Source organism: Equus asinus, chromosome 17, assembly GCF_041296235.1.
Source record: "Equus asinus isolate D_3611 breed Donkey chromosome 17, EquAss-T2T_v2, whole genome shotgun sequence".
Classification (NCBI taxonomy): Eukaryota; Metazoa; Chordata; class Mammalia; order Perissodactyla; family Equidae; genus Equus; species Equus asinus.
Genome location: NC_091806.1, coordinates 14,992,565 through 15,000,028, shown reverse-complemented (window position 1 = coordinate 15,000,028; position 7,464 = coordinate 14,992,565). Strand labels below are relative to the sequence as shown.

General features: G+C 37.8%; 1 pseudogene; it reads right to left on the bottom strand.

Annotated features, from left to right (window-relative positions):
• Positions 1-5,611: 5,611 nt before the first annotated feature.
• Positions 5,612-6,555, bottom strand: LOC139040897 (olfactory receptor 5G3-like; annotated as a pseudogene).
• Positions 6,556-7,464: the final 909 nt, after the last annotated feature.

Below are 7,464 nucleotides of genomic sequence, written 5' to 3'. Positions count from 1 at the left end.
TCCTCTATGGGGGTATATAACCACTCTGTACACCCCACTACTTTGGTGCCCCTTCTTCCTTCGGGAAGAAAAGCCCCGGGCCATGGTCCTCACATTTTAGTTCAGAATAAACTCACCAAAATTTTCACTTATGGATGGTTATGGATTATTTTCATCCACAACTATAAAAATGGGAATGCTTTTTGTTGGTTTTTCCACATTATATCCCTAGGTTTCAGAATAGTGCCTTGAAGAGTAAATGCTCAATGAATATTTTTAAACAAATGAATAAATGGACAAATAATTCTAAGAGTGTGGCTGTAGGTAGAAAAGCTAGGAGAGTAATCTGAGTTCTTTCAGGTGCTGAGTAATTAGAACTTTCTTCTAGAATGGAAAGGAATTAAGGGTATTTCTTTGCGAAAGAGTCATAGGAATATCAAACTTGATTGGACAGGATTTTATTCCTGGGACATGAGAGAGATGAATTGAGCCAAGGGTGAATACTAAATGACAGATTGAGTGTCTGAGAAAATGTTCTTATATCTTCCTAGACCTCAGTTGGCTGGCTGCCCTTTGACTTCTGCTCTTACATCCCCTCTGTAATTCATTTCCACCAAGGTCATAAGTGACCCAAGGACTGACACTTGGACTCACCACACAGATCACTGGGTTTTCCAGATACGAGTCGATTTCTACTACCATTTCTACTATAACTTTAGAGAACACATAAATTTCCTTTTTTTGTATTTGCACTTGGCTCCAATTATTCACTGCTAGTCTCGCCCTGAGACATCTGGTTGTTCCAGGAAGGTAGAAACAGAGATGGACCACCCAGATCTCATAAAGGAAGAATGTTCAGCCTAAAAACAAGGAATTCAGTCAGCAGACAGACTTCAGCTGTTAGCTATTTCAGGGTCAGCCACAGCTGCAGAGCGCCACCCTACCCAGGGTCATGCTATTCCAGGAACAGACCCCATCAGGTGACAGAGTAGGCAGGAATATAAATGCCTGGACATTTTGCCTTAGTATGGGACAACTCTAACAGTACTTTCTCTAGAATTTCATCACATTGGTGTGGGTTCTGTCAAGCTGGATTCACAGTTTTACTTATTTCTTTCCCAATCTAACTTTTTTCTCCTTCCATTCACAGGTTTTGATCCCTGATAAACATCTTGCAATTCAAACTCTGTCAGAAGTTTGTTTCAGGAGAAGCCAACCTGCAATTGCTGGTAGTATCAGTAATCTGAAGGAGCAGGCAAAAAGTTAGAACTGGAGCTGAATCAGTCACTACCAAAGTGATAATGAGAGCCCCATGACTGGTGACAGATGAGAGCTCAGCCATCCTCAGCAGAAGATAGTGGTCCAATAGTTATAATTTTCAATAGGCTGAACTGGGAAGGATATACCAGTGGAGGGGTTGCACTAATAGTGAAAGTATTATGTGGTAGGTATTTGAAACATATGAATGGAATAGTAGCTAATGGGAGAACAGAGTTTGATGGCTACTGATAAGCCATTGATGATCTATAATAGAGGGAGAGCAACTAGCAACTGAAGCCAAGTGTGAAAGTGAGGGGGCCTCTTTGGTTACAGACTATGGTATACTCATCTTCATTGTATGTAGAGTCAGGAGAGACTGAGGACCAAGCTCGAGATTTAATAATAATAGAGCCTGAAACTCAAAGATAGTTAAGTTGTCAAACAAGGCAAGTCTGTTATGACAAGGTTTAGTCCCGGGACCACTTGAGTTGGAGATATCTGGGTGGATGCAGCTGAAGATATTGACACCTCAGAAGCATCTAAGCCTGCAGGCATGGCGAGCCCCTCTCTCCTAAAAGCTATAATTCCTCCAAGCTGTAAGAAATTGCAGCGATCTCTCTCCCTAGGGCAACACGGCCTCTCTTCAGAGAAATCTCCTGCCTCCTCAGGATACTCACCCTATAATTGAGGTTAAGTCTTGGTAAACCCAAATAGAAGGTCCTGGATTTGACAATGGTGTCAAAACCCAAACTCCCAAAGGATTTGCAATTACTAGATAGATGTATTAGCAGGAGAAGAGGGTGTATGTGCAGGGCCAGGTTCTGACACTGCTTTGTCAAGGGGATCAGAATATAAAATTGAAAAAGGAAAGATTTTTTTACTTAGGAATCCTCTTCCAAGATAAGGGCTTTAACACCCAGACAAGGGCCCTAGGAAATGGTGTTAATTCTCTGCTTGAATGGATGCATGAAAATACTGATGACTTATGTTGACTAAATCACAATGGTAGAGAGTGTAGAAATAGATTAAGAGGTTCGGGACATGGGAAATATATAACTTACAGCTGGAAGGTCTTTAAGATGACTATTTTCCAAGGGATGGCCCGGAGGATACACATTTATAAAAACCATAGGAATATGATGGTCAGAAGGGTACAGATATATCTAGCAATGATTAGTGGCAGCTCTCCTCTCTAAACTAGAACTGGCCGTAGGAGACAGTGTTTCAGAATGACAAACTTGCTGCATATGATGAGGATAATAGGACCCCAGACAAGAGATGCCAGTGGGTTTTGCTGAACCACCAGAAGATAGGAATGGATGATTGAACTGAAAGAACATAAATATTTTATTCTTCCATTTTTTCCTAGAATTTACTTGATATATGACAATATCATTCACCATTTTTCTGCCACCACAGTTCATAATAAGGAATTCAGTCACATTTCTAATTACTAAAATGTTATGCTATATTTGATATCTGATAGGGTGATTCTCCCTTCATAGTTATCAACCCAATAGTTCATGATTGGTGTCAATTTTCTATACAAGAATACTGAAAACATTTGAAGAGCCAAATTTATCATATACAAATTCCCAAAATACTCATCTCTCTGTTTCTAGATATCCCCTTCCATTACATTGATTTTTTTGTTGTTGTTCTACTGGCATGATAACTACTGACATGATAAGAAATTTACTTTTATGGTATAGAGTATCATCTCTCACTCACCACACTTTTTCAACTCTTGTCTTTGAAATTTGAGTGAGATCACTGGAACTTAACAGGTATGAAGTATGAGGCCTAGAATTCAAAAAGTCAGAGAATTAAAGTAGTACAATATCAGGGATATAAAGTCTGAAAATTCCAGAGATTTCTTGGTCTAAATGAGCATTCAAGTGCTGGACACAATAAGTTATTTATGAAAAGGTAGATAATTTTGGAAGAAAAACTTTCCCTTTTGTCACCTTTGTTTTCGCAGCAATGAAGGCGACATAAATGAAAGGAGATTGCATGTTGGCTTAAGAGGAGAATGGTAAACTATATTTGAGTCCATATGTCATATTTCTATTCATTCATTCATTGCATAAATACTTACTGATTATCCACGGCATATCAGGCAGTGTTCTATTTGCTTGGGATGCATCACTGAATAAAATACTTAAAGGACAAAAAGCCTTCAATATAATTAAAATCTCAGCATCACTTCCAGGGAAATATTTTTGGCTTTCATGTGTGTTCAATGTGTCAGCCTGTATAGCAGGGTCTAGAAAAGCCTCTTCAAATTACTCTATCAGCCTCTTAAGAAATAGGTCAGCTAAACTATTCATTAACAATCACATGAACTTGTTTGGGTCCAAGTCAAAGGGCTGGATTAGACACATGTTGTAGCCTGGGTCCTCCTGTTATGTCACTTAGAATATGCCCCACTCCACTTCCCTGAAAACTTATTATCTGTCTCAATAAACTAAAGAGTCTACAAATAAGCCTATAAAAAAGTTTTATTCTTTTTTTTTCTTTTTTGAGAAATATTAGCCCTGAGCTAACTACTGCCAGTCCTCCTCTTTTTGATGAGGAAGCCTGGCCCTGAGCTAACATCCATGCCCATCTTCCTCTACTTTGTATGTGGGGTGCCTACCACAGCATGGCATGTCAAGTGGTGCCATGTCCGCATCCGGGATCCCAACCGACAAACCCCGGCCCGGAGAAGCAGAACGTGTGAACTTAACCTCTGCACCACCAGGCCAGCCCCTTATAAATAAGTTTTAATATTCTACATTTATTACCTTTCTTAACTATAAGAAAATAGCAAGCAAAAAAATAAGCATGCCCCTGATACAGAAGAAAGCAAAAATCTGAGTTAAAAGATGGATAAAAGTATTAACCAGTTCTTCCCAAACATAGGCAGCCTACAAATCAACATGCACTAAAGCAAACAGCCATAGGATGCAAGTGAATTTCCTGGGAAGGAGGCCGGCTTCAATGAAGAAGGAACACATAAAAATGAGGGAATTGACATTTAATAACGGACCATTTAGTAAGAAACCAGGGGCCCCACAAAGTAGACAGGAAATGAAAAAAAAAATTCCTTTATAGAAAGATTTTGGTAGTGTAACATGAAGAAGGAACATGGGGCCAATTATTTCTCCTATTTGAGGAGGACTCAACTTAGATGTGATACATCCCCTCCAAAATCAAGGAGAATTTACATGATCTCTCATATATTGATCTCATGAGAAAAACAAAGAAAACAGTAAAGAAGGGAAGGGAACAGGAAGGAATAGAGGGAAAGAGTAGGGACAGAGGAAAGGAATGAAAAGAAATCAGAAAAGAATAAACAGTATTTTGGGGAGGAGGATGGTCATGGCCAGCATTTTGAAAAGTGGAAGAAAGAGCAAATATATTTAGTTTCAAAGTTTCATGTAGTAACTGCATAACCAATTAGCACCAACCATATCTAGAGAAGTAGAAATAAAAATTGTCAGAAATATGTGTAGACTCTAAAGTAAAAGCAATTACAGACAGAGAGAATGAGAATTGAGAATCCTAGGAAGTGATCATTTCTGTGAGGAATGATGTGGGTCTTAAATCAGTTTGCATTGAAAAATATCAGTGAGCAGAAGACTAATGAAAGGAATTTATCCATAGAAAACTAGAAGAGAGAAACATCCCTAAAGCACATCTGTTTTCCGTTTGTTAGGAGAGATGGTATTTATGACTTAAGGTCACTGCATGCATTATATTTGTTTTATTTACTCACTCGCTTAAATTTTCTTTCCTGAAAATATACCATGTGTCAGATGCTGTTTTAACATTATTTATTAATTTGTGTACAAAACAAACATGATGTTTACGCCCTGTAATTTTCCATGTAGGGCTTCTAATTTATTGTTTATAAAGGGTTAAAATTTCATTCCACCTTTTGTGCTCAATCAATTTTATCAAAATTTGTATTATTATAAAGTACTGAGCTGAAAAGCCTTCCAGGTAATTGAACTCAAGGGGGAAAGTTCCTAGAAGGGAAAACTGGAAGACTGGTGATATCATTGCTAGGAAGATCTTTTTTGTTTTTTGTTTTTTCTTTTTTTTTTTGGCCACTATATGAAAAGATAGCATTCATACGAGTTTGCACACTGTGTAAAATCATAGAAGTGTAGAGGAGAAACTAATTTTGATGGCATTGAATTCATTACACTGATTTTACAAATTAAGACATTCAGAACCAGAAATGGTATAGGATTTATATGCTTTTAATCCTCTTGATAATTGGAGGAGGCAATGTTTAAACTATCACTTTAGACCAAGTCCAGTTCTCTTCTTAATACACACTTTAGCTGCTCTACCTGTACAATGGCAAAAGCTGTCCTCTGAATTACCTACCCAGCAGGAAATTCTTCCTAACAAATGTCCCCTTAGACACATCTTTTACATCTGTGTTCCTCAGACTGTAAATGAGAGGGTTCAACATGGGAATCAATGCAGTATAGAATGCAGAAGTCACTTCATTAATGTCTTGACATGAACTTGAATTGGGCTGTAGGTAAATGAATAAAAGTGTACCATATAAGATGGCCACAGCAGACAAGTGTGAAGAGCAGGCAGAGAAAGCTTTTTGACCTCCCATCAGCAGACTGGGTATTCAATATGGTTTTGAGGATACAAATAAAGGAGACAAGGATGATCAGGGTACTGAGTATTCCTATTAATCCAGCCATGATGAAAAGAACCAACTTATTTCTCTGAGTGTCAGCACATGCCAAGGAGAGAACATGGAGAATGTCACAGAAAAAGTAGTTGACTACATTTGGACCACAGAAGGGCAAGCAAAAAGTGAAGGTTTCATGGGTACTGGCACTTAGAATGCCCATATCATAGGGTCCTACTACCAGCTGCACACAGACCCACTGGGGCATGATAACTGCATACAGTAAAGTGTTGTAGCTGGCTGTGTACCCATGATATGCCATGGCAGCCAAGAGGAAACAGTCACTACAAACTCACCAAAAAAACACATCTGTACAGTACAACTCACAAGGGAGATGAGTTTTCTCTCCAGAAAGGTATCATGTAACATTTTTGGAGCAAAAGAAGAAGAGGAACAGACATCCACAAGGTAAAAATGGCTGAGAAAAAAACCTACATGGGGAGGTGGAGTCAGGAATCCATCCAAATGAGAGTGATCATCCTCAAGTTTACCCCCATTGTGACAAGATAAACAAAGAGAAATATCAAGAAGAGAATAATCTTCTGTGAGAGATTATCTGTTAAGCCCACAAAAAGAAATTGAGTCACTGCTGTTTGATTATTATCGTCCATTGCTGCGTTTACAATCTGTAATGAGAACAAGAAAAATATTTTTACAGATTAATAATTACAAAGTCTTCTAGCCTTTTAATCCATTAGCTGTAATTAAAATCTATATTCTTCAGAAATTTAAATATTTACTTTCACAGCTCAATATTAGTTTTCTTTTAATGCTAAACAGTTCAAACATGTAAAAGTAACACAGATGTATATTAAGACCACCCTTATATTTGCTACTCAGTATAGTATGTTATAAATAACTTTTTTAAAAATCATGATAAGTGCAGCAAACATTCATGGAGTTAGTCAAAATCCTTGGTTCTAGGGATGGCGATTTTGGTGGTTATCTGTATAATCTAGGGCATTTTATACTGAATATCTGTTGATATTAGTTATTTATTTAAAATGTATGGAGGTCTAACAATGCCTTCCATTTCTTAATTTCATGATTTTAGACAACGATATCTAGTTTCCATTTTCTCTCAGTTAAATGGAAGAATAATGATTAGCTCTGAATCCACATCCCAGGATAACTGTGAAAATAAATAAAATGCACAAATTCTTAGTGTATTCAGTTTGGGCTGGTAACTCACTGAGATGGTAGAACCCTTCTACTCCACATCTATTGTCAGTTCCTTCTTCACCCTAACAACATGCTAATAAAAACTCTTGAACTGCTGGTTTTCATCGTATGCAACATACAGAGAGGGAAACGAATCTTAATAGAGAAGGAAAGAAAATACTAAAAATCTTGGATTCATATATTTGTGCACTTATTTCTTTATTCAACAAACGTTTCTTTTTTGAGGAAGATTATCCATGAGCTAACATCTGCCACCAATCCTCCTCTTTTTGCTGAGGAAAATTGGCCCTGAGCTAACATCCGTGCCCATCTTCCTCTATTTTACATGCGGGACATCT